A 27,838-nucleotide genomic window follows, 5' to 3' on the forward strand; every position below is an offset into this window, starting at 1 on the left:
ATGGAACACCCTTATTGAACACAAAAGCGAAGAAGAAATGAGGATGTTAAACATCTTTTAAAATTACCTTTTCTTCTCTATGTGGCCTTTGGTTAAAAGGCAGGAATTTAAAGTATGTCTAACAAGAACTTCATCTGGAAGAGGTGATGCTTACCCTTACTGAACAGAGCAGGACGGAGCGTGTTACGTGTGCTGTCATCACGTGAGATCCAGTAACTGTGAACCGGCACAATGCTGAGCAGTTTCTTCTGATCAGGAGCTCTCAGTCGTGGTCACTATAACTTTCTCACAATAGTATTTATTTTTAATTAAATGAGAGTTACTATATATAATCTCAGCTATTGATGTAGGACTGCCCGCGCTGCTGCTCCTGGTACGATCACAGCAGGAGCGGCTCCTTAGCTAGTCCTTGCCTAGGGCACAGCTGGTCACCGGATTCTGCAAACTGGTGGGGAACGGGGGCAACCGGGCAGTCCCCGGGGCTGCATCTGCTCTGCTTGGCTCAGCGGGACAGCCCGGACCTGCAGCGACGAGTCCCTGCCTGCAGATAAATGTGTGTGCCTTGACTTTGTTTTCCTGTCACCTTGCTGTTGCTTTGCCTGCGCCGCAGAAGTCCTTAGAAGCGCCTGGTTCATGCACTTAAAGCCTTGCGAAGTTCTCACTTTGGTCCGGTTTATTGCCTGGGGGCGTTTGTTTACCAACAGGATTTTAATGCCTCTTCCTGGTGAGTTTTTCTTCTATATGAGACTAATACTGCTTTGGAGCTATTTTTTCTCTGTCGCCTTCTAAACTCTGCGGTAGTCGGAGGTGGCGAGTTTTTCCGAATGTGGACTTTCATCCCTTTCTTTACCTGTGTGTATACTACAAAATACAGAGCGTTGTACGTAGGGGCCTGAGGAATTCAGTGACACGCTGTGCTGCAGATTATTTCTGGGTATCAATAGAGGAGAGAAGCATCCTTGAAATAAATCTACTCTCACAAGTCTTCTTTATTTATACTCACGTCGCTTTTCTGTTGCTGAGATTTGGAAGTGCTTGTCAAGCCTTCAGTTGGGTTTTACACGTAATTAAACTGTCCTCGTTCTTCCAAAGATGCAATCCTGAGCAACAGCAGCCCTGAACCAATTTGTTCCTTATTCCTTGAATTTTTTCAGAGCTTACAAAATCCTGCAAATTCTTGTTTGCTGTTCTGACACTGTTTGCGTCAGACTGGAGCTGAACAACCTGGGAAGTAACGCTGCGGGGTATTTAGTAACAAGCAAATAATCCAGATCGCTGGCACCCAGCACTCTCGGGCTTCCGTGCCAGGGTCTCTATATTTAAAATGGTTATCTGCTTACTCCCAGTGCTATTTGAGAACTCCTTAAAATATTGACTGTTGAAAAGTTCAATGGCTTCTTTTGGCTGAGAATTAGCATGGCTGATAAGGAGATTTGCATGCACCGGGGCCGTGTGCGGGGGAAGCTCTGCCCTGGTAGCCCATGCGGATGTGGTGGTAGTCAGGTACGGCTGCGCTTTGCAAATAGTTGTGTCAACAGCCGGCAGCGGTCATGTAACATCATTGCCTGTCCTCTGGAATCTGGCTACTGCATCCTGACTGCAGAGCAGCCCTTCTCTAGTGAGCTCCGATAATAAAATTCCTCTCGTAATCTATGTGCGGGGCTACTGCCGCCAAAATTACTTTTAACCTTTATGTCGCCCAGCCTGGATGTTATTTATGTGTGGTGTGAAATCCAAAGGTGTGCTTCTTGCAGTTGGGTGTGGGACAGGTAGCTTACGACTCGTCTGGCTTCGGAGCCGGGGATACCATTGCGTTTCACAGCTCGCTCGCCCTCCCCGGCTTTGGTTCCCTGTTGCTAAACTAAAGGGCTGGAGGGCTGCCGGGTGAGAGCACGGCTGCACGGCAAGGTGTGTGGGGAAGGACTTCTGCCTTAGCGGGGGCTTGGGCTAACCCACCCTTGCTGGTAATACAGTCGGCGTTTCTAGGGTCATTACTAACTTGGTGGACGATGGTTTGTTGGGGTTTTTTTCGGTTTTAATGTTTCTTTCCTAATCGGTAGAAGGCTGGTATATGTTGTCCCAGTTCGGTACAGTTCCGCATTGCTTGTGTCTTCACTTACACTTTCGAATTTTTTTCCACATTTCGTGTAACTTCTGGTTTAGGCTTATTATAGTCTAGTAATCATTCGTGGTGGAGTACAGTCCCAGGCGTGTGGGTCACCTCCTGCTGGCCGCTCTCAGGACAGATGTGAGGCCTAACGAAACACAGGCTTCCCTTTAGATCTGAAGGTTGCCACGTTCCTCAAGCCGTACCCCAAGGCAGGGGTACGTGCCTTGCGGCGTGGAAGCTTCTTTGCCACACTAATGCCACCGCGGCTGGTGCAAGGCAGGTATAAACCTATTCATTTCCCTGTGTCATCATCCCCACGGCATCTTCCCAAAAAGGTGTCTGCGCACCACAGGTGTAGCCAGGGTAGAGTTTCTGCTTTACAAGGTGGCTGATCCTTGGACACGCTTCTAGTTTGCGGCTCAGGCTTCAGCTATGGATGCTCCAAACCCAGACACTGGCAATACAGGGACATCTTCTCATTCTGGTTCCTGGGGATGCCGTCCATACCGGCTTAGAGCTTAAATCTTCAGTGCCAGAAGCTGTAGTGAAACAGCTCTTCCATTTCATGTGTCTGTCTTCAGTTCTATCATTTTTAATCATCTAAAGCCATAGACCTGAATAGCCGAATGACAGATTCATTGTGGCTTCTGTGTTTGTTTAGATATAGATTTAACCAGTACAGCTCTTGAAATAGCTGGATAACTAGCAGAGACATTTTTAAAGCCTATGATTAAGAAAGCAGATGGGTTTGGTTTTTATTTTGTGTTATGTCTGCCTCAGATTTTTTCTGCTAATGCTACAGAGTCTCTTAGCAAATTTGATGTTGACACATACTGAAAGATTAAGTTACTTCTCCACACTAAATTAGCTTTTGAACACTTACACATGCTATTTCAACTGATTTTCTGTGATTCTTTATCTTCTTTTTACTTGCTTTGTGCAGAGAGACCCTCAACTGTTTGAATCTCTCAGTTTTGCATCCCAGCGAGCCCCGTGAAGCGGCGAGGTGCCAGCCTGTACAGCGGCTGGAGTGCAGGGCGGACGGGAACGTCCCTTGGGTATTGCTGGCACTTACAGCTGTATTTCTCTTGACCTTGCTGACTGTATCGCCTAGAGTACAGCATCGATTTCCGGAGCGACAAGGTACGAAACCTCACCGTGACTGGCTTAGAGACCTGCACAGGGTGAGGAGATTCGTCATCCAGGACAGTGGAAATCCAAAAGTAAAGCAAACCCTGAAAGCCCGAGTGGAGCCGTGGCAAGCTGGGCAAGCCACTGAGCAGCTCCCGGTGTGCAGCGGCCAAAAATCCACCTCAGGCTAGGAAGAACATGGAAGAGTCTGGCTGTCCTTCTTGAGCAACCTGGTCTAGTGGGAGGTGTCCCTGCCCAGGGCCGGGGGATGGAACCAGGTGATCTTTAAAGTCCCTTCCAACCTAAACCATTCTGTGGTTCTATGATTCTACGTCCATACCTGTATGGCTCTTGGATAGTTCATCAGTGCCTTGCATCGCTTCTTTTGTGCTGACAAAAGCATAATTATCATAGAATCATAGAATGGTTTGGGTTGGAAGGGACCTTAAAGATCATCTAGTCCCATCCCCCTGCCCTGGGCAGGGACACCTCCTATTCGATCAGGCTGCTCCAAGCCCCATCCAGCCTGGCCTTGAATTATGCCAGCAAGGAAGCGGGTTTTTTTGATTCTTCAGCCATCATGGAGCAAAATATGGAAGCACAGAGTTGCTTGAGTGATTTAGCAGCTGAGCGGACTCAAAATGACTCGATGTGAAGTGGGTGGTTGGCCGTGGTGTGGGTTTGGGGCCCGGCTAGCAGTGCCGGCAGCGGAGAGGAGCTGGGCACGACCAGGGGAGAGTCCAGCTCATCCTCCGAAATGCTGGTGCAGCCCGGGAGGAGATTTCCACCCCGCCTGCCAGGAATGACAGTCTGCGTTGGCATGGGCGGGAGGGAAAATATGATGGGGAACAGGGAGATTAAAATAACCCCAGTGAAAACAGGATGTTGGAAAGCTGGTGGGAGCGCAGGGCTGGCTGCAGAGCGCTGCCGGGAGCGGGGAGGCTGTTTGGGGGAAAACACCCAGTTCTCACATGTTTGTAGGCCCACACCAAACCCCCGAGGCAGAGGCAGCAGGGTTCTGCTGGCAGCAGATTTGTGTTCCCCAAAATATGACTGATTATGGCTATTTACACAAATGCGCTCATTCACCTTCTCTCAACACCTGCCTTCTCTCTTTTTCGTCGGATGAAGGTCGTAAACCATTCCTTACGACACATCAGCCTGGCATCATATTTATTTAACTGATACGACCTCACAGGTGCTGCCAAGCGGTGAAACGAAGCTCTATTTCGCAGCTCGGCTGTCACCGGGGAGCCGTATTTCTCCCGTCTGGCCGCAGCCGGCTCTCCGAGCTGTGATCCACCGCTCCCTTCCGCCCCAACACAAAATAATAACCGAGCAGAGTTTTTCTCCCGCAAACTGACTCTGCCTTTCGGGGGCTGGCAGCAGCAATTCCCGGTGTGGATTTAGGGCAGGGAGGGGGGAGATGGTTCCCATCACCGGTTTGTGAACCATCGGAGGGTTTTGGTGCAGGTGGCCACGGGCTGCTGGCGGGTGCTCATCCCATCCCTCGCACAGCCATCACCGGGGCATTCCTGCTGCTTTGGCGGCGGGGAGGGCTTGGGTGCCAGAGGCTGGTTCCAGCCTGGGAGAACATGGTGGGCTCGCGAAAGGGCTTTGCATTGCCGAGTCCCAGTCTCCACGCTCAGAAGCAAGCATGAACTCAGCCTTAATCCCGTAATTTATGAGTTGGTTGTGCCAACGCGCACTAAAATCTCTGAGGCTAAACCAAACTGCTTTATTCTTTAAGATAAAATAAAAATTGCTATTTTTCATGAGCCCAAGCTGCTGTCCACTTATTTACCTTCCATGGTCAAATTGAATCTGCTCTCTGCATTGCAAGCCGCTGGTGTTTGTAAATGTCATGCAGGATCAGACGGAGGCAAAACATGGCGAGGACCATGTCGCCAGGTTTAACCAGCTGGGCTGCTTAACACAGAGCAACTCTTCTCAGTCACCCAGTCACAGAGTCACAGAATCACAGAGTGGCAGGGGTTGGAAGGGACCCCTGGAGATCATCTAGTCCAACCCCCTGCCAGAGCAGGGTCACCCAGAGCAGGCTGCACAGGAACGCATCCAGGAGGATTTTGAATGTCTCCAGAGACGGAGACTCCAGCACCTCTCTGGGCAGCCTGTGCCAGGGCTCTGACACCCTCAAAGTAAAGAAGTTCCTCCTCATGTTTAGGTGGCACTTCCTATGCTCGAGTTTGTGCCCATGACCTCTTGTCCTGTCCCTGGGCACCACTGAAAAGAGCCTGGCCCCATCCTCCTGACACCCACCCTTTAGGTATTTATAAGTGTTGATAAGATCCCCCCTCAGTCATCTTTCTTCCAGACTGAAGAGACCCAAATCCCTCAGCCTTTCTTCCTAAGAGAGGTGTTCCAGTCCCCTAATCATCTTGGTAGCTCTCTGCTGTCCCCTCTCCAGCAGTTCCCTGTCCTTCTTGAACCGGGGAGCCCAGAACTGGACACGGTACTCCAGGTGCGGTCTCCTCCCAGTTGGGCATCTCAGCCAGACTGGCATCCTTGCAGTGCTCCACAGCAGCTCCCCGGGCTCTGCCCAGCACCCTTTCCCTAGTGTATCTGCAGGTTACTTTTCTCACCGGCACTGTGGATGATTTGGGTCCTCAGGATGACTAGTGTTTCATACAGCCTCGGTTTCTGTTCCTCCATGTTCGAAAAATGAGACAGGTTTGCCTTCCAGGTCCATAAAATAGTTGAGACGCTATGCTCATCCAGGAACCATCACAGGTGTTCGCTGCATCACTTGACTTTTATGACAGGTGAGAAATAATAGAAGGTGATGGACTGCTTAAAGTTAAATAATTAGCTGGAGTTAGCGGCCTGCCCGCCCCAGGAGCCCAGGCAGCTCCCCGCAGCAGGGGGATGCCCAGCTCTGCTAACAATCAGCCCCAGTGCAATTGCTGTCCAAGCAGAAATGAAAAGATATATTTTTAAGCAGGTTTTGACATAAATTTTGGCATCTGCGGGCAGTGTCACAGGAGAGTTGGCTTCAAACCCATGGTGAGGGAGCTGGGGAGTCCCAAGCACATCAGCGGGGTGGGGGGGGGGGACACGACACCCCTGTGGCAGCCCAGAAAACAGTTTGAATTCATGTTAGTTTTAAATATTTGGCTCTAGAAATCTCTCCAGGCACCACTTTAATCCAATTTGCAGCGTCTGGCTCAAGTGAAGTATGAGAAGAATTCGCTTAAGCTATTTGAGCGGTGCAGTGCGTCGGTGGGGAGCTGGGGGCGGGGGGGCGGGCAGGGCAGCCGCCTGGCACCGAGCCCCCAGCCCCTGGCACGGTGGTGGCCCAGCAGCCAGGTGGGCTCAGGCAGCCCGGGGCTGGGGATGCGCCAGCCCCCCGGCACGGGCACCCCACAGCCAGGACAGAGTGGCAGCAGGTGGGTGCCGTGGTCCTTCCCCGCCTTCTTCAAATACTCAGGAAAAACCTATCAAAACCAAGCTGGAGACTTCACTGCTCACCCCCTTGAGTAATTCGGCAGCGGGGCATGGTGCCATCGCGCTGCCATGCACCTCCCCAGCCCCATCGCCCAGCTGCAATCTCAGAAATTCCGGAATGAGAGCGTTTTCAACTAGTTTAATCCACTCTTGCTTCCTCGTGAAGGAAACCAAGTCTGAGAAGGCTTTGCAGCAGGCTGAGATGTTAATTGCTTTCCTCCCGTTCCCCTAAGAAAATATCTGTGTTGTCTTTTCCACTTTAGAGCAGGGAAAAGGGAAGACGGAGCGGTGAAGCCTTGGCCCGGCGGAGCAGGGTGCTGGCTGGGCTGGGACAGGCCGGGCTCCTGCGAGATGCTGGAGTTTGAGTCATCTCACAAGAAGCCCTAAGGTAAGGAGAAAAAAGTCATTTACAGCTATAGCCCTTACTGTGTCCCTGAAGTCTATGCAATGTCCTGGCCATTTATAGAATCTAACGAACCATGTCATTTGAATATGGAGCAGTCGCAGGGAGAATTGGAGCGGCCGGTGGAGACTAAAGGCAGCGTCTGGATGAGAAGGTGGCTGCTGCGGGAGGGCAAAGTTTGCCGGTGCCGGGGAGCGGTGCCATTTGGAGACAGGGCTGTGGCCTGGGGGAGGGGAGCGAGGATGCTGGGCTGCGATGGGGATGCCGGCTGGCCCCTCGGTTTCCTGCTCCCACCCTTCTCCTTGGCCAAGGAGTGACCCCTTGCTTTCAGAGACAACGTGAAGGGGGAAAAACGAGACACGAGGTTTGGTCCAGACCGAACAGAAGGGAGGAAAGATCAGGTGAGCTTATTACTACTGAAGTCGTGCCGTTTGCCATGGTAGCATTCATGCCTTGGGCCGGCAGAGGGGTCTCAGGGACAGCATCATCACCGCAAGGTGGGAGCTTCCATGTCTCTGTTTTCGGAGTTTTCTCACACCAGGAAACTGAGTTTGGGCCAGCATCCAACTGCTGCTTGAGGACTTGTTGGCCCCGGCGGTGCCAGCGGTGGCCACCACAGCAGCCCTGCCTGCGTGGGGAGAGACTGCCTGCCCCCGCGAGCCACAGTGTGACGCCGGGACAGAGCTGTAACCAACAGAGCCCGTGTGCACCCGAGGCCCAGCAGCGCAATGCCGCGCAGCCTTATCCCAGCCCTGCAGTAAAGCGGTTTGCTCTGGCACATGACAGGAAGGAAACCTCTTCACGGCCGCGGGAGGGCAGCGGGAGCTGGCCCTCGGGCCCACTTCTGCAGCCAAAGTGGTTCAGCTCCCTCCAGTGCAGTTGTACATGTGTTTTATGGCCATCTTACAGCCATCGTCACCATCTTTCCTGCCTTTCCCTCAGGGGAGGGCTCAGGGAATAATTAGTTCATTAGAAAATGTCGTTGTACGAATGCCAAGGTTAAGTCATAATATCTTGCTAAATAGTCGATTCCAGTTAATGCTTTTTTTTCCCGACTTCTGAGAGTGATGCTGCTGCCGCTCAGGTGATGTTGGCAGCGTTCCCGCCCACTGTGACAGCCGGGACGCGGGAATTTGGCCCAGCAGCGCTGGGCTGACGGCTCTGTTGGGTTGGCAATTACAAAGGAAAATTTCCAAACACGGAGGCAGCGCTGAGGGAGAGGAAAATTTCCCTGCAGCAAAGTATTCTGCTATTGTCAGGGCAGCGTGGAGCAAAAGCAAGAGGGATCTCAAGCCCAGCTTTTTGGCTGCACACGAAGGCTCTGATTAAAAAGGCAGCCTGGACACACCAGGCATTAACACACCCCCTCCCCCTGCCCAAACCTTAAGCCAAAGGATTTAAAGAAGCTCTTATGTAACATGGTTTTAGCATTTCCAGTAGAAACAGGTGTTCTAAATATAAATGATTTGCAGATAAAATAGGCTTATATAAAATGCTTTTACGTTTATATAACCCTATATTGGCGTCGCACCCGACGCCTCCATCAGCCCTCAGCCTGGCAGCGGGGGGAGCCTGCGTGGTGCTGGTGGGGCAGGGGCTGGGGGCTGCGCTGGCACCTGCGGGCACAGGCCAGTCCTCCTCCTGTCCCCAGCCTGCCGGCCAGTGCCCTCCAACGCGCTTGGATTGGCACTTGTCCACGTCTAACTCCCTTCCTCCTCCCTGCCAGGGGATTCCCTTGGAGCAGCGATAGCCGGAGCCTCCCGCGGTGTTCCCATCAGTGTCAGCGCCCGAGGCGGTGGGGACACTCCCAGGTTCTACCAGCAGCACCATGGTGGTGGTGATCGTCCAGGCTCAGCAGCTGGAGGCTGAGTCCCCATCCCTGGAGGTATTTAAAAGACACGTAGACGTGGTGCTGAGGGACATGGTTTAGAGGTATCTTGGCAGTGCTGGGTGAACGGTTGGACTTGATCATCTTAAAGGTCTCTTCCAACCTAAACGATTCTATTATTAACTATTCTGTGACTCTGTGGATGCTGCAGATAACTTCCCGTGGGGTCAACTGCTTCGGTCCTTTAGGCAAAGAAAGTTGTTTTGAACATTGAGAGCTGGAATTCCCCTCCAGCCCCATGTGCACGCAGGGATGTATCTGCATATTTGTGTGTCTATACATCTACATGTGTATGTATATATTTATATATACTTATGACATAGTAAAAGAGATGATTGCCTCCAGCTCAGGGTTTGCAGCACAGCCTCAGGCTGCGGGCTCTTCCCGAGCCGTGGCCACAAGCCCAGTCAGTAGCCAGGCGCAGCTTGCCATCACAGCGAGGACATCTGAATGCTTCAGGCTCTTAAACTCAGTACCACAGCTTCACCTTAAGAGCTTCAGGCTCTTAAGGCTTACCACAGAGTGTGCCATCAAAGGGGGAGCCCCCCTTTGCTATGCCTCTTCCCCATGGCCGGCTTCATCAAGATCGTGATTGATGAAAGCCCTTGTGCCTCTCACTACTGCAGCAGGAGCCGTGGCAGTGGCCACTAATAAGGCTAGCCACAGTTAGCTGGAAAATAGCGTCTTCTGAGCGGAAAACAACGGTTGCTACGTTACAACCTTATGCACGGGAAGGATATTTAGTCAGATCTTGCACAACAGCCTTCAGCGCATCACACCAAACATTTGCTTTTAGGGGAAGGACTGATTACTAAGTATTTTTAGCTACTGACATGTGCAGAACACATGCATAGAATTATACATATATATATATATAGAGAGAGAGAGATACGCATATATATGCATACCTTGTTTATAGACACACACATATTTTCATATATATGAGAAACAAGAATGCATTTTTCAGCTACTGTGTATTTTTACACCAGACCAATATGATTTATCTCTCTTTGCCATTAACATTTCCAGTCAAATAACACCTTATTTATGCCCATACTGGAGAAGCTCTTTTGACAACGTGGGAAGATGCTTTTTATTAGCCAGAACTGTCAGCAGCCTCTATTATTGCTGGTGAGACTGTCAGTTCTCCAAGTAACATGACTTCATTTTTAATCCAGGTCTGTTGGAAGACACTTGATCTGTCCGGCTTTTGTCACTCACGGAAGGCAAACTTGCCATAAAGAAATATTATGTGTGACCTTCAGAAGTGACTGTCACCCTCTCCGTCTCAGTCTGTGCTCTGTTTTTCATAAAAGCCTGTTTCTGTGGTGTATTATGGGGGAAATAAGCCATTCATCTTTGTCTCTGCTGCCCTCGCTTCTGCTGGGCACGTGGAGAACGCTGGGTCAAGCAGCACTTGGGCATCTTCTAGAGCTGGACCTGCAGCGATCCATCAGCCACTTGCCTTTTGGAAATCAACAGTCATCTGTAGCACAAGTGCTTCTGACCCCTGAAAGTTATTAAATAAAGTCATGCACAGATAAAAGAAAAGAAAACAAAACAAAAAAACAGGCCTGCAAAGTGGTCACGGCGTGCTTTATGCCTCGCAGCACTGAGGCCACCACAGCAGCCCTGCCATGGGGGCAGTGGCTTCTGAAATTTAAATTAGTGGCTGTCACAAGTACACGGAAGGCTTTGGACACCTTAAATAGGAGGTGTCTACCTAAGGTAAGGTTGTGTGAAGAACAGCATAGCCGCGGGAGCTTTAAAGCCCGCCTCACCAAGTCGGCCAGCCTGCTGCCAAGGGTTCCCTTGCCCCTTCTAGAGAGGCGGGTCCCATCCCTCTCTAACAGGCCGTAGTCACCAAAGAATGTCCCATTGTCATAAAAGCCAAAACCCTTGAGACAGCACCAGCCGTGTAACCAGGAGCGGATATGTGTTATCCGTCCCTTTTGTCTAACTGGTAAAACGGAGCAACAGATAACTTGCGCACCAATTTTTTTTCACTTGCACCCCCCAGGGCTTTATTGTCTTCCTTAATTCTACCCAGGTGCAAATTAGTGCCTGTTGAGCCAAGGTGCTGGGAATCACTTTCCCTAGGGAGGGGGGCCGAGGTTGAGCCTCACCACATATATATATATAGTGAGCCTCACTCACATAGATATGTGTATATATATATATTCTATATATGATTCTATGTACACACAGAATAGATTCTATATACACATACATATGTACATATACATAGACACATTATGTATAGATATATTTTTATATACGCATGTATGTATATACAGACATTACAATGTATGTATACATATACATGTAGAACATGTCCATATACATATATGTGTATGCTACACACATATGATGTTTATATATACATATATATATGTGTAATACATAATTTAAAGTTATATTACATATAACATAATGTTATATTTTATATATATGTATATATGATGTTATCTACTACACATGCAATATAACTTACTTGCTGTTGAGATGGCACGGCCCCTGAGGCGCCTCGGGGGTGTCCCTGGTGTGCCGCCCGCTCTGCAGCTGCGGGGTTCTGCCATGTTCCTCACTCCCTACCCTCATGGCCGCAGGGCTGCAGGACGTCGCTGGTGCCGCCGGCCGTGGGGCTGGCAGAACCCCCCGTTTCAGCAGCAGTGCCAGCACACTGCAGTGCCAAGGGTCACCGTCCCCTCACGCTGGGCTGCCGTGCCCAGGAGCCAGCGCTTCCCTGCACGAACAGCAAATCGAGTTTTGGTCCTGACCTGGCTTTGGTGTATTGTCTGGCATCTGGGGGCCGGGGGGGCAGGTGGGAACGGGGACAGGAGGTTTCTCTGTAGCGCTGAGCATACACAGGAGTACATTTATTTCTCCGATTGCAACTCTCTACCTTGGTTGCGCTGGGAATTTTTCAATACTAACGTAGAGGTATTATGTACAGGGGCTCCGGGGAGACCCTATTGTGGCCTTCCAGTGCTCTTTTCAGTGGCACCCAGCGATGGGACAAGGGGCAATGGGCACAGGCTGGAACACAGCAAATTCCGACTGAACAGGAGGAAAAACTTCTTTACTTTGAGGGTGGCAGAGCACTGGAACAGGCTGCCCTCTCTGGTGGTGGAGTCTCCTTCTCTGGAGGTATTAAAAACCCACCCTCCTGTGCAACCTGCTCCAGGTGACCCTGTTTGGCAGGGGGGCTGGACTAGGTGATCTCCAGAGATCCCCTCTGACCCCTGAAATTCTGTGATTCTGTGTAATCCCCCATCTTCCAGCCTTGCCTGCTTAGCGCCCAGCGTACAGCAGTACATGTCTGCTCTCTCTTCCAGAGATGGCTGTCATTTTTCTCTGGGACTTTTAAAATCAGGTAAAAAAAGGCAGCCCGAAGTATTGTGTTTGCAAATCTGCAGCAAGCTCTTTTCCTACTGGGATTTGCACTAACAATTCATTAAGGAAACTAAATTTCAGTTACAGTGATTGGCCCACAAAATCTACATTTGCCTTCATACCATTTTGCTATATTTCTGAGAAGATGGTTAGTAACGTGCCACTTTTTTTTTTTCCAGTCAGTATGAAAGAATTACATACTAAGAAAGCTGCTTGGAAGAATTTTGCTTATTTTTCCTGGTTCGAAGTTGGGTGAGAGGGCACTTCGCATGAAGATGTATGTACGACTATGAACCACGCTCATTAAAACTTAAGCCAAGTCAAGCAGCAGCCCTTGGCAAGCCTCGGTCCTTCTGGCTCGGGCATCTCGGTGGCTCTGCCAGAGGCTGTCGTTTGGCCACGGTGTGGGCACTTCTCCTCCTGTGCTCCTTCCCAGCCTTCTATTCCATACTCCCAACTTAAAAAAGGATAAAAAAGGATACCCGTTTGCTGCAGAAGGGCAGGCTGCTGGAGGGTGAGCAGGGGCTGGTTTGAGGGCTCCTGCAAACATCTCTCTTGCAAGCTCTACACTCATGGCTTGGCACTGGGGGGGCTGGACTAGATGATCTCCGAAAGTCCCTTCCAACCCCTACCGTTCTGTGAAATCACCAGGTGTCCAGCATTTCTGTTACTTTGCCACAGAGATTACCCATCGGTCTCTCCACCTGCACCTGTTCACATGTGTATAGGTATATGGGTGTGTTTACGTATATATTTAATGTTTATACACACACACACACGTGTATAAAGATATATACATATATCTATACAGATATATACATATATAGTACGTATATATATACACACACACATATATATGTATGTATATACATTTGTATACACATAAAAATTTTATATACATATATGTATGCATATTTAAAAATATATCTATCTATATCTATATTTACATCTATATCTATATAGCCTTTGCAGTGTTTGCAGCCAGGTAGGAAGCACAAAGCCCGTGACTAAACTCTGCGTTTAACGTCTAAAATTGCAGATGGAAAAAAAAAAAAAAACCAGTCATTTTTACCGGCAAAAATATTCAGGCGAGTATTTTCGCAGGCACAAATGGAGCAGCTGCTTGGTGGCCAGGTAGCAAGTGGCTGGGAGAGGACCACGTGTTGGTATGGAGGCTGCTGCTGAATTCACACTCGTGGAAAGCTGACAGCAACGTTTCTGCGCTAGATAGACATCTCTGTCAGGAAGGCAGCTGAAAACAGAGCTGCCCCTGGTTAAGGCAGTAAATCCTATCTGTTTTTGCAAGAGGCATGACATGCATACTTCTGTTAAAGTAACAGCATCCAGCACCAGGAACAGCCACTGGAAATTTGGCAACATCTGGTTTTCCATGCTGAAAACATGCCAGCCCACTCAGGCAGCATGGGACAGCTTCAGGAGATGAAAGACAGAAGACGAAATGGAGCTACGCCCTCACGCTTCGTATCTGGCAAGGTGGGAGGCTGGCCACCATGCTCCCTCGATGGCAGCCTGGCTGGCAGCCGGCCACGCTCCGTCCACCCATCCCCAGCCCAGGGGCGAAGGATGCAGGAGGTGGTGCTCTGATTTGCAGACGAGACGGTCTCTTGCTCACCAAGCAGCACTGCTCACCCTCGACCAGCTCAGCCGGTGCTTCCATCAGCTCCCAGCAGAGCACCTGCGCTCCCAGTCTGCCGAGTAGCAGCAATTTAAGCGGCTGAAAAACAAGAACAGCAACAACCTCAGCTCGTGCTTGACTCTGGCTGTTTTGGTATTTTTTTTTTCCTGGACGATCAGACCCCTTCCTGACTTCCAGGAGCATCAACACCAGCAGGGCTTGAAGGGTTTGGCCCTTCACCAGTTTGCCCTGGGGCATCTGGGGCTGGAGCTCTACCCACGGCTGGAGCTGGCGTTACAGATGGGGCTGTGTTCATGGGCCTCCTTAACTGCGTGACCGTCACCTCCCATTCTCTGGGGCTTTACCTGAGGAATTATATTTAAATTAATCCTTTTGGCACCATCAGGTTCAGGACTTCCACCCTGAAGACTAATGAGTTGCATTAAGATTAGATAGATTTAGGCTAGATATTAGGAAGAAAGTCTTTACTGTGAGGGTGGTGAGGCACTGGACCAGGTTGCCCGGAGAAGTTGTGTCTGCCCCATCCCTGGAGGTGTTCAAGGCCAGGCTGGATAAGGCCTTGGGCAGCCTGGTCTAGTGGGAGGTGTCCCTGCCCAGGGCAGGGGGTTGGAACCGGATGATCTTTAAGGTCCTTTCCAACCCAAACCATTCTATGATTCTATAATTAAAATTAAATCCCATCAAGGAGAATATGAGTCTTTGCTCCTCGGTGCTCATTCAGATCCTTCCGAAATCTCTCCCGCAGTGCCGTGGTTCTCACTGCGCAGGCCCAGGGGGCTCGTTGCCGCTGAGCAGCCCAATGGAGCTGGACCCACATTGAGCAAGAGTGAGGACCAGATGGCCACAGGAGGCATCTTCCAACCTAAGTTTCCCTGTGGTTCTTATACTGAAATCCATCTCATGGAAAATAACAACCAACTGTAAAGAAAACTACCCACGATAGATGGGGCTCTGTCTTCTCTGGGTTCTTTTGTGTATAACATGGTTACAAACAGCACTTGCTTCTGTACCTGTCCTACCAGGAATAAAAGTGACAGAGAAAATGAACAAAAGAGTAACTTTCTAGCAAAGTCTCTGGCATAAATGAAGACCTGACTTGCAGGGCTTTTGCTTGGACTCTCTCGTCTCTGTGGCTGAAGCCCCCGGGAGCCGCAAGCACAGCCACGCTCACCACAGATGGCACGGCCAGAAGCACCCAAACCTCACTGTCACTTTTGAAACAGCAGCTGCGCGAAAAGCAAAAACAGCTTTAAAAAGGAATGAAGGCAGAAACCTACACGATGCCCAGGCATCGCACCGCTGAACTGAAACCCTCAAGTCTGTACCGGCCTCTTGAACTTTGGGAAGATTGTCTCTGGATTTGGGCACAGATTTGTGCCTGAACTTTGTGCCTCTCAGCCATCTCAAACACGCCGGTTAAACTCTGCAGTAATCTCTGATCTTTCGGGGTTAATGATCAGATGCAACTTTGAAGCCGCTGAACTTGTGAACCAGGATGTGTTGGGAAAGGCCGAGGCATGCAAAGATCAGCTGGTTCTCAGGCGGCCAGTGGTAGCCGACGTGATGGGGAGGGTTGGCATTTGGTGGGGATTTTGCTAACAAGGGGTGATGCTGGGGCTCCTCACCCCCCGCGCCAGCCTCTGCGCTTCAAGGAGCTCAAGCAGCTTTTCCCCCCTTTGGTCTCTCTAGGCTTGCACAGCGCTGAGAAATTAGCACTAGGCATAAATCCACGGCTGCTGGGTTGTGCTACATAGGGCTGGGGCTTTTTCAGTTTGTTTCAGTTCAAATGAGATTAAAAACAGTCATTTATTACGATTTTTCACCAAGACAATGCTGCAGAACCCAAACCGACCTAAACCATCACCTTGTGAACCATTTGTATGAATCTTTTAAAAGCCATACTTGAAAAGGAGACTGAGGGGAGACCTTCTCGCTCTCTACAACTACCTGAACGGAGGGTGTAGCCAGGTGGGGGTTGGTCTTTTCTCCAGAGTAAAAAGCGATAGGACACGAGGAAACAGCCTCACGTTGTGCCAAGGGAGGTTTAGATTGGATATTAGGAAAAATTTTTACACTGAAAGGGTTATCAAACATTGGAACAGTCTGTCCAGGGAAATGGTTGAGGCACCATCCCTGGAGGTACCTAAAAGCCAGGTAGACATAGTGCTTAGAGATATGGTTTAGTGATGGTTTTTGTCAGAGTTCGGTTGATGGTTGGACTAGATGATCTGAAAGGTCCCTTCCAGCCTGGGCAATTCTATGATTCTGTGAGTCTATCATGTCCATCCTGATACCTTCTCAAAAAATCCAGATTTCACCATGGAGAGACCTGAACAAGAAGGGTTTCTCAGCTCTCTAGAGTTGAGAAAACACTTGTATAAATCGAGATTGTTGTATTAAGCATCCGTTTCTTCCTGTCCTTCACAGTGCGTAGTGTCCTACTGCCAGTATGCAAGTGTAACTCTTTGGCCCGGCTTTCCTGGCCATTGATGGTCCCCTCCCAGAATGGCCCGAATGAAGGGCACATGTTCAGGGATGCCCCGGCACTTGTGCATCCCTTTCACAGCTCGGAAGCTGTGGAAATGCCGATTTTGGCCCTGGAAAGCCGCGGGTCTCGTCCCGGGAGCTGCTGCTCCTCCCGGCTCCGGCTCCGGCTCCGTCTGCGGGGATTGTGAGAGCCAACAGTGACACCCCCCGGGGAAGGCAGGAACGGCCACCCTGCAGCACAGCCCTGCCCGCACACAGCCAGGCAGTACCTTGGGTTGGAATATTACAATTTTCAAATATTGGAATGTTACATTTTTCAAAATTATATACACGTACATGCCCATGTAAATTGAATACATATATTCACTATATATACCGTATACATATAAACGTATGTATGTATGTGTGTATATATACACTTATATGTATACCTGTATGTGTGTATATGCGTGCATGGGGGAGCCTACAGGAAGGATGGGGAGGGACTCTTTATCAGGGAGTGTAATGATAGGACACGGGGCAACGGTTTCAAGGTGGAAGAGGGTAGATTTAGATTAGATATCAGGAACAAATTCTTTCCTGTGAGGGTGGCGAGACACTGGCCCAGGTTGCCCAGAGAAGCTGTGGCTGCCCCATCCCTGGAGGGGTTCAAGGCCAGGCTGGATGGGGCTTGGAGCAGCCTGGTCTAGTGGGAGGTGTCCCTGCCCAGGGCAGGGGGTTGGAACTCAGATGAGCTTTAAGGTCCCTTCCAACCCGAACCATTCTGTGATTCTGTGATATGTATAGAGTTTATGTGTGTATATACACATATATTTACATGTGTATATCACATATATATGTGTGTACATCTATATAAATTATGTGCGTAAGTATATGCGAATGGTTTCTACACACAGCTCATGCTGTTTATCTCACCTCTTCAGGCCAGGCAGCCTGGGGAAGGTGTCTCCTGCTCTCCGGCAGCAGCGCACCCCTGCAGCCACCGCGGGGTGAGGGGGCCCGCAGCCGCCAGAGCCCCTGCGGGGGCGGCTGCGGGCCCGGGGGAGGGAGGGAGGGATGGAGAGAGGAAGGGGCGGAGGGAGGCAGGGATGGAGGGAGGCAGGGACCGAGGAAGGCGGGGATGGAGGGAGGTGGGGACTGAGGGAGGGAGACAGGGATGGAGGGACGGAAGGAGGCAGGGATGGAGGGATGGAGGGAGGCAGGAATGGAGGGATGGAGGGAGACAGGGACGGAGGGAGGCAGGAATGGAGGAATGGAGGGAGGCAGGAATGGAGGGATGGAGGGAGACAGGGACGGAGGGAGGCAGGGATGGAGAAGTGGGTGGTGGCCACAGCCCACAGGAAGCCATACATCTGTGGAGCCCGATCCCGAGGGATCCGGTTCACGCCCACGCCTGGGGAGCTCCGCCAGGAGCGGAGGTGTTCAAAGCCGTGTAAAGCAGACACTCAGCTGCTGCTTCGGCTGGCTGTGTAACGCCAAACAAAATACCGTCCTCATTTAGTTATTCTCTGGTGTCGCCGAGAAGTGAGCTGACATAGGTGACAGGTGGGAATGGAAATATGAGCCTCGACAATTAGCCCAGTGCTCATTTAGAAACGCTAATTGTGTCAGGGCAGTGCTGGTTTGCTCCTGCCCTGTGTGGTGTGTACCCGCAAACCCAGTCAGGAGCCCCAGACACCCCAGCCACTGCAGACCAGGCAGCAGGGTGAAGCCTGGCTTTGCTGAGACCAACACCCCCGAAAGCCTCCTGTGGCTCGCACACCCGGGCGGGCTCCGTCCTGCAGGACAAAGCAAAAATGGCAGCCCCTCACGCCTGCACGGGTAGTGCCAAAGGCATCCAGGCAAAGCACTAGAGGCCTTCGGAAAATTAACTCCCTGCAAGTGGATGAGAAGAGCTTTGAACCAGCAAAAAGGAAAAGCTGCAAAACTAAGAATTTGAGAGGGGGTGGGACCACCACAGCCTCTGCCCAGCACCGCGACCTGGGCTGGAGCCAAGCTGGACATCCACCTGGAGGCCTCCTGCTACAGCAAGGCAAGCCTTTAAAGTTCAGTTTCCCTTCACCCATCATGATAAAACACCTACTTTTAACTACAAAGCTCAGCAGAACATCAAGACTAGCCACTAGCAATTGCATTTCCTACAGCCAGCCTCCAACAATATCAGGTTTCTGCCGTTATCTCTTGTCTGGAAAGTCCAAAGATTACCCTGTGAAGCGTCTCATCTATTTCAGAAACAGAAGATCCCTGTACCTGATGTAAAATACTTGTGTCACACAGTCAGCCTTTAGCCCTTCAAAAAAATTTCAGATCATCTGTGCAATATTGAACTTTAATGGAGTAAGGGGAGGGGATTTTTTTTTCCTTATGTTTTACTTTTGGCATTGCCAAAGCACTTTCATGTCCTGATTTTCAGAGTCACTTGATTACTGGTGTAAGATGCACCATATGATCCCACCATATGATCCCACCGTATGACCTGGCCTTTGAAGGCGGGGAGCTGTGGCCCTCGTGGCTGTAACTTGGGGCTGCAGTTTGCTACAGCATCTTGCAAGAAGCCCTGACTTCTTGGGCATGTTACCTGGGCTTTCCTCTCCCCGGCCCTGACCTGCTGCCCAGCCACCCGCAGAGCCCCCCCGGCAGCTCACCCAGAAGGGCTGCTGGCGCTGGAGGGGGCTAAGCTCCGCTCGGCTCATTTACAGCCAAAGATGCTTGATAAACTCCAGTGAAAGAAATCTGCAGTGCTCCCCAAGATTTTGCAGATGGCACCCTCCACCTCAGCCATACCATAACCCAGCAGCACACACCTGTAGTCTGTCATGGGTGGTAAGCCACGCGGTGCCTCCAGCTTGTGTCTCACACAGGTTAAATAGCCTCCGGGATTTGTATTAGAATCATAAAATCATAGAATCATTATGGTTGGAAGGGACCTTTAAGATCATTGAGCCCAACCATTAACTTAGCACTGCCAAAACCACCACTGAACCACATCCCTCAGCACCACGTCCACCTGTCTTTTAAATACCTCCAGGGGTGGTGATTCCACCACTTCCCATCCCAAGGCTTGACAACCCTTCCAGTGAAGAAATTTTTTCCCAATATCCAATCTAAACCTCCCCTGGCACAACTTGAGGCCATTTCCATTATTAATGATGAAACATGTTATTTTAAACAGCGGCTTTGCTCCTGGAAATTGCCCAGAGCCTCCCAGACTGCCTGCCTGCTGGACCCGTGCTTTCACCCGCACCCTCGTCCCATCATGGAGATGGGGGCTGGGACAGAAGGAGCTATCGGGGCAGAGGGAGCTATCGGGGTGACACACAGGCACTGGCGGTGCCCACAGTGGGTGCCCTGCTCGTGTGGCCCCGGTGGGACAGGGTGACCCTGAGCAAGGTGCTGCTCGCCCCGTGGGACAGGGAGGGGAGAGGCTGCGATGGGCTTCTCTGCCAGCTCCAGCCGTGCCTCTGCTCAGCAGGGTTCGGTGGCAGCCCGGAGCCCCAGCTCAGGAGCAGCACAGGCTCCCCGACACCCCCAGCTTCACTGCTGCACGTTTGCATGGGGAAAGGCCACACCAGCCCTTGGAAAAAAAGTCAAGTCGTGGCCAGTAGCTAAGGCAGCAAGTAGCTTGGCTGCAGTGGTTGCTTTCGCAAGCCAAGGAGTCTGAAATGAAAAAAGAAAAAAAAAAATCCCAAAGCAGCAAAGCGAAGCATCTCTGAGCAATAACCCTGTGCCCCGCAGAGCACTCATCAGACCGGACACGCCGGAGACGTTGTGCAGAGACACGCTGGTTTCACTCTGATCGGATGAGGATGAGGGTGGTTTTTTTTGCAATTTATGATAACAGCATTTTGCAAGCACGATGGAAATGTGTGGTAAACCCCAGGCGAACTGGGGCAGCCTGTGCACACAAACAGTGCGGCAGGGGGTTTCAGCAGAGTCAGGCTAAGGCTTTAACTCCACCATGCCTGTCCCCTGCGTTCCTGTGGCCCAAGGCAAGCACTGCCACCCGTGCCCAGCCACCAGCCGCCTCCCACAGCTGCCTTGCCTCTTCCGGGGCCCGTGCCTGGGTTTTGGCCACGGAGGTGACCCATGCTGCGTCCACAGAGGTGACCTGTGGTGTGGATGGCTGTGGTCCCGCGGGGGCACAGCTGTGGCTCTGCAGCAGGCAAAACCCCGCAGGCAGGCCAGGGGGGACACTGAGCCCCGGAGAGGCGCGGCAAGGTGAAGGGCACACTCGCTAGCCAGGGAAGAGCTTCACTGCAGGTGAGCAAAACAGTAGAAAAAAAATCAATTTGCTTTGACAGAATGTCCTTACTGCCTGTGAACTGGCTTGTATTAATAAAATCCTTACAGCAGGGTAGCGAACTGCTCATTTCTCCCGTTAGTTTGCTTTGCACAGAACCCAACATTTATGTATCCTTTGCATGCACTTTCTTGGCTTCTAAAATATACATTGTACCTGGACTAATTGAGGACATCCGCACTGGCACGGGGAACGGCGTGTGTCCTGCCCTCACTCCAGCTGCTGAGGGACTCATCTGAAAGACAAGTAAGATGCCAGTATTTTGAAAGAGTATCACAGAATCATAGAATGTTTGGAGTTGGAAGGGACCCTCGAAGATCGTCTAGTTCCAACCCCCCTGCCCTGGGCAGGGACACCTCCCACTAGACCAGGTCACTCAAAGCCCCATCCAGCCTGGCCTTGAACACCTGCAGGGATGGGGCAGCCACAGCTTCTCTGGGCAACCTGGGCCTCACCAACCCCATCGTAAAAAATTAGTTCGTAATATCAAATCTAAACCTACCCTCTTTCAGTTTAAAACCATTGCCCCTTGCCCTGGGCAGGCCTTGGCCTTGGCACAGGTCTTGGCAAAAAGTCCCACTCCACCTTTCTTGTAAACCCCCTTTATATATTGAAAGACTGCAATAAGGTCTCCCTGGAGCCTTCTCTTCTGCGGGCTGAACAATAAACAGGATAATGACAGAGGCAAGTCACCCTGACCCGGAGCCCAGGCACAGGCTGATTAATTCAGTTCCCCTCCCTTAAATTGTTTTTTTCTGCTAATCGAGAAAGGTTGGCAGAAAACAGATCTGGTCACAGTAACTTGCTGTGGTGCTGATATGGGATGCTTAGACATTGGTACTTGTCTTACTTGACATTATATTTTGACTGAGAACCAGAATAATGCACCAGGTAATACAGCACGTAACAGCTGGGGCAAAACCCGGCCAACTCGTAGGTCTGAAAACAAATTCTAAGTCATGAACCAGCACCAAGTAGAAGCTTTGTCAGAGAAGAATTTTCTCCTTCCCCCTTCAAAAATTTCACATTTTTAATCCATGACCTGGATGAAGCCACCACAATTAATACCAAATCCAGGTCCCGGCTCCAGGGCTGGGCTCACTGGATGCGCAGTAGATGTTTTGCTATGGACAATACAAAAATCACAGCTAAAGCTAAGACAGAGTCAGGATGGGCTGTGACGGTCGGACCAGCCCTCTGGGGGGGCGTGGTGGACCCTCATGGAACTAACAGGGCTCATCCAATTTATGAACAAAGACCCCTGAGTGCGAACGCCCCCAGCAGGGCCCAGTATGAGTCCTGCTGGGATGGTGTGTCCATTCTGGTGCCCACAACCCCGCCCCAGCAGACAGCTTCAGCGAGGGGTTCAGCATAGGACCTGCTCCCCTGCTGGAGGTGAGACATGCAGGGTGGACAAAGCCACCTACAACCCACCAGGTCTGCTGTGGACCACCAGCCCTCGTGCAATCAATATCCCCACTTGCCAGCGAGCCCACACAGCCCTGAGCGTGCGGGGGAACCCTTGTGCTGTGGAGGCAACATCACAAATAACACTCAACTGCTTCAAATGGACAACTACAGGTGGCACCGGCAGAAACAGACCCCAGAAAAGAGCTCCAGGGTCTGTAAAATCTTTTCTGTCAAGACCAGCTAAGGCCGGTCAGGCACACAGACACTGAACTGAATTTTCAAGGAAAAACTATGTTTGGGGGATCTTTTTTACAATTGCACATACTTTTCAAAGTCCGCAGTGAGATTATTAGAGGCTCCTCTGGTGAGTGAGAAGCCACAAACCCTGCAGAGCAAAAAGTACCTTGAAACCACCACTGAATCCACGAGAAAGCCTCTTGCCTGAAGGGTATCCACAGGCCCACAACAAACACACCAAAAATACCCTTTGGTAGGAGACGGTGAAACCACCCTGGCCGAGGCAGCCGGGTGCCTGAGACACGGGCTGCTGTAGCCTCCTGCTCTCGTTCAGTATTTTTTCATAGTTAGCTAAATCACCTTTGATGCTCTCCTCCTCAAAACAGCTTCAGTTATCCAGAGGAACAAGGAGGCAAGAAAGCTCAGTCGCTACCTAAGCAAGACCTTGGCAGCGCTGGCTGTCCTCTCCTTCTCTTTGTTACAAAGAAGGGTGACCAAAGCTGCTCAAGAAACTTGTGCTATTCCCCAGTCTCAAGCCTCAGAAATAAATGCTCTTGGACTTCTTTTTTTTTTTTTTTGTTTGGTTGTTATCGCCTTGAGGAATCTCTGGGACACTTTGGAGGCTTCAGATAAGATTATGGCCAATTACGAAGGAAAGAAAAAGAGTTCATCTCTCAGTATCTTTGGACAAACAATCTGAGGCAAACAAGGTTTAGCAACCTCCCTGGGCTTGCAGAGTCCAGAATCCCAGTAACTCATCCTGATGCTGTAAACCCGAAACGCAGCCCGGCCAGTTTTCCATCGTGGCAGTATCTTATCTGCTCCGACCCCTTGCTCCTGTTGGCCAAACCCACACGGCTCACCTTTTTATTGCAATCTGCCCATGGAAACGCTGCAGGGATGGTGTGTTTTCTTCACCTTTTGTCCTGCTTGTTGGAGCTGAGAGCGGCCCTCAGCTGCCTCGCACCCCGGCTGGGTCAGTGCTGGGTACACACGGGGGGGGCTTCGTGTCCCCAGCACACACCCTGTCGTCTCCTCTGTGACCCTGCATGTCTCCTCCGTGACCCTCATGCTTTACGACCCCCCGATACAGCTGTTCACCAGCAGGTTGGTGAATGGGTCCAGTTCTCCGTCCAAGAAGAAATATCTCCTCTAGCGGAGCGGCTCTTCCCGGCATCCCCCTTTATTTGCAGTACTGTCGCTGCAGCCCACGCCGCACACCTGGCGCCACCGAGGCTCTGCTAGGCTGGAAGAAAAAAGAAAAGAAGGTAAAATTCCTGTGCCCACACAGCAAGATCTTTTTATAGCCAAGGGGATGCGGTTTTTTACTCTCTTCCTATTTTCCACTTAGGGAGTAAACAGGAAAACCAACCTGGCCTGGCGGCTAATTTGGGAGCACGCAGTGTCTCTCCGCGTGCCTCCCAGTCATGCTTCCCGCCCTCTCCTGCCGTGGGCCAACACCCTGTGTCCCCAAAGCATCCCTTGGAGGGAGGCGACAGCCCTTGGCTGCTGCTGGACGGGGACAGAGACCGCGCCGGGACTGTCACCCGTAGCCAGGGTCAGGCACATGGGGCCAGTCAGCATCTGCGCTCGTCTCCTCGGCACGTTCAAAAGATCTCTATGGGGCCTGCTGCAGACGGAAAGGGAGACAGTGCCTCCGAGCAAGCTGCTGATGGCCTTACATCTCCCTGCGTGTGGCTGAACGGGTTTGTACACACTGGCATCCACACAGCCCAAACTCAACCACTGCCTGTCGACCTTCACCTGCGCTCGTGTTTGTGCTCCCATACCATGGCTACCACAAAGAGGAACCCAGGCTCCCCCAGGAACTGGAGTTTGGCACCACCATACATCATCCTTTGTTGTCCCCCTTGGTCACGCAGCTGAGTGACGAGCTACTCACACACACACACACGCACGCACACACAGACACACATGCACGTGGGTACCCCTCAAACCCATCCACATGGAGCAAAGCTGAAGAAACCCCCACCGTGGTGGTGTTCCCCTGCCCCCGCCTCGCTCCCCCTCCCCGGCAAATGTGCTGCATTTAACCCTGTGCTGCTGCCTGCGCCTCCACGCTCACCACCCGGGGGGGGGTGGTGGATGCATGGCCCCAGGAGGGTGACCACCGAGCAATGGCTCTTACAGCAAAGCATCGCCTCCTCCATGACATCGCCCAAGGGAGAACACGCCTTTGCCTTTAGCCATCAGCAACTGCAAGAGAGAAAAGAAAGAAAAGCAGTAGAGCTGGCAACAAGTGGAACCCAAAGTGCAGCGAGATGTAGCAGGTCTCTGGCCCCTTCAGCGAGACAGCCAGTGTCAAAGCAGTGAGCAGAAGGAGCCTTGGTGGCAACACGATGACTTTAGTCATAGTCACAAGGCTAAAACAGCCAGGAGGGGGAAGTTTTCTCAAATAGCAGATAGGAAAGTTGCGTAACCACCACCCAGAGCCTTCAAACAGGGCCTGGTTTCCCCCTCCAAAATTAGGATGACTTCCCCATGCAGTTTCCAGATGCATCTGTGGCACAGAGCAAACCCATGGGGTGGGCTGGGCTGGGGTGGGGGTAAAGCGCCCACCCCACGGCGATGGCTCAGCAGCCTCCAGGGAGCCACACGTGCTCACAGGGGTGGAGAAGCATTTCAAAAACCATGGCCTGCAAGGCTAATCGCAGCACACAGCTTTGAAGCCCCTTTGTTGAGAGATCGCAGGGTGGTGAGCAAAGGGCTGAAGCTGGGGGATGCGCTCTGCCACGACACCTCCCGACGGCAGCCGGGGCTGTGCCGTACCCTTCCGAAGGACTCTCCTCTTGGACAAGCAGGAAAGCTTCAAGAGGCTTTGTCAACAAACTACAGAAAGGGTTTAGGTCCAGTTCTTTCTATCCCCATTCCAAAACGGACAGCAAAAGCAAGAACTCCGCTGTGGCTGTGCGTACAAAGGGGTTTGTGCCCAGTGCAAGGACACCCGTGAGAGCGGCGCCGGTACCCCTGAGCAGTGGGAAGCAGGATGGATGCCGGAGTTAAAAGGCCACCTCGGTCGGTGTTGCTCATTCCCAGGCACCGTTCGTGGGTGCATGAATCACCGGCCCTCCCTTTGAATCATTAATCACTGCAAAAATCAATAAAGGCCACATATGTTTTTCACATATCAGCCATTAGTCTGACCTTGTGTCTATCTCTGTAGAGGGTATGAAATAAAAGCATTTCAGATCAAAGCAATCAGCACTAAATTTACCCAGCACTAGCACCCGGTGGAGCCCGCTGATTTACAGCCGCTGAGCTCATACTGAGGTTGTTTCAGTTCCCGAGAGCCCTGGGCAGTTACAAAGCCCTCGTTGTCCTCCAGGGACACGAGCAGGCGGGAGGGGGCTGCTGCAAAAGGATGTTCTTTGGGATTTGTTTATTTCCCTAAAAACAGGGACTGGTTTCTCCTCCAGCAGCAAGTGTCTACACCGCACTCAGGGATGAGCAGATGCGTCTCCTCTCCCAGGCACCGACATGGGGTGGTGGCACCCAGAGCTGTGACCATGTCCCCCTCCTGCAGCACCTCCCCCCGGCCGAGGTTCCGCCACTGTGGAACAAACACCTTGCACAGCAAAACCTCCTGGAGACGCACCATCACCAGGCAGGGAGACCAGAAGGACCCAGGCCATTCACCAGGGATGAGGCATGGACAACTCAGCCCTCTTGGACCGCAGGCCGAACCCCCTCTAGCCCATGCCCCAGCCACCAGAGCCACGCTGCCTACAGTTTTTCTGAATGTATTTATTTCTTTTGGGACTAAGATGCCGAGAGCCTCCAGGCAGCGCTGCCGACCAATTACCCATCACTATTGATCACTTCTGCATTCAGCTTTCCGGGTCAGGCCTGCTCTAATTTTGTTAGGGGCGGGCAAAGGGCCAGCAAACCGGGAAACCGCAGCACTCAGAGATGCCCCGGGGGTACGCAGACAGGTCAGCCAGGTCCAGAAAACCCAAACTCCTTCCAAATTCCCACCAGTCAGGGGCAGGTATGGTGCTCTCCTGCACGGACCACCGATAACTGCGCACCTACCCCCTCGTTAACCTGTCACAGTGCCCATAACGATCTCTGGCTAATGCTGCTGCAGAGGCTACCGAAATAATTGCCTACGGAAAGGGAACAGTTTGCTTTTTGGAACAAAAACCCCTGTTCTTTGCACTAAGTGGGGAGATGGGAGGGTGGGTTAGGACACTGCAAAGTAAAGCCCATGTAATGGCAGGAGACACACAATTTGGACAGTTTCAAAACTTCTCAAAACTTGAAATCAGTAATAATTCTGCTTACTAGAGACAGCGTTTTATTATGGATTGCTTTGGTTTTAATTTAAAATCATCTCCTGTTTACGCTTCCCCAGTTTTGAGTCTAGGGACCATATATCAGGTCCCAGATACCCAAAGCCTCCCTCACGAGTGCCGTGGTCCTGGCAAAGATGTAGGGGCCTCACAAGACGGATTTCATCCACTTCTCACTGCCAGCCCATCATTTAGCCAGCCTCCCCAAAACATGGAATTCTACCTTCCTACCACAGTCAAAACGCCATTCACCGCGTTGAAGCCACCCCGCAGACGCCGTCCCTTCATCCCCTCCCTGTTAGCCGGGCTGTCTTTCCACTGTGCCCCTCCATCCTGCCTCCCCGCTTGACACCAGCGGGTGTTTTTACTGGCAATACCTCTGCGCTCAGCCCTCTCTCGGCACCGAAATAGCCGTGGCCAGGCTGCGGCTGGGCTCCCTGCTTTTGCAGGCGGCGCTTTCCTAACTCACTTTGCCTCCCTCCAGCGTGACATCCACCTCTTTACGTTCCCCCTCGCAGTTACTCATTTCCAAGGGAGCTATGGCTGTTACGCCTCAGCCCGCACTGACACGCAGTGTGTCACACAGACATGGCCCCTTTGGCCTTTCCCGGAGCATCCCCCCTTCCCCGGGGCCGTGTCGGGTCCCATCTGCTGTGCAAACCCCCCGCTCCTTTCCCGGACAGGCAGAGCTGGGAGCCCAGTTGGCTTTAGCCGGGAAGGTACGAGGCTTACACGCCTCCCTCCCAAAAGGCCACGGAGTTTCCGAACTCGCCGAGGACCTGGGGCTCAGCCTCCATGGACCGTCCGGCTCCGCACACACCGACAGCCCCGGGACGGAGAGCTCTGCAGCCGAGGCCATCAACCTCCTGAAATATTATGGGGCCTTTCAGTTTCGAAGGAAACCACAAGCGCCTTTCTGCTTTAACCTCTCCTCGCTGGCTCAGCTGTAGTTGCAGGCTCCCCGGTCCCCGCCTGTGGCGTGCAGGGACCCCCCCACTCCCCCGGCAAGGGGACCCACCAGTACATGGAGGCACGGCATGG

General features: G+C 51.7%; 2 long non-coding RNA genes across 3 annotated transcripts; one reads left to right on the forward strand and one right to left on the reverse strand.

Annotated features, from left to right (window-relative positions):
* Positions 1–245: 245 nt before the first annotated feature.
* Positions 246–10,984, forward strand: LOC141748837 (uncharacterized). Its single transcript, XR_012589115.1, has 5 exons — positions 246–724; positions 3,054–3,253; positions 6,970–7,094; positions 8,836–8,994; positions 10,176–10,984. It is a non-coding gene; the product is annotated as an uncharacterized LOC141748837 (long non-coding RNA).
* Positions 9,994–27,838, reverse strand: LOC141748836 (uncharacterized). Of its 2 annotated transcripts, XR_012589114.1 has the most exons (5): positions 24,634–27,838; positions 23,348–23,730; positions 20,994–21,072; positions 13,466–14,128; positions 9,994–10,507 (listed from the first exon to the last, which is right to left on the reverse strand). It is a non-coding gene; the product is annotated as an uncharacterized LOC141748836 (long non-coding RNA). The 2 variants fall into 2 exon arrangements; XR_012589113.1 differs by lacking the exon at positions 9,994–10,507 and having other exon boundaries at positions 13,253–14,128.

This window comes from Larus michahellis, chromosome 9 (genome assembly GCF_964199755.1).
Source record: "Larus michahellis chromosome 9, bLarMic1.1, whole genome shotgun sequence".
Lineage (NCBI taxonomy): Eukaryota > Metazoa > Chordata > Aves > Charadriiformes > Laridae > Larus > Larus michahellis.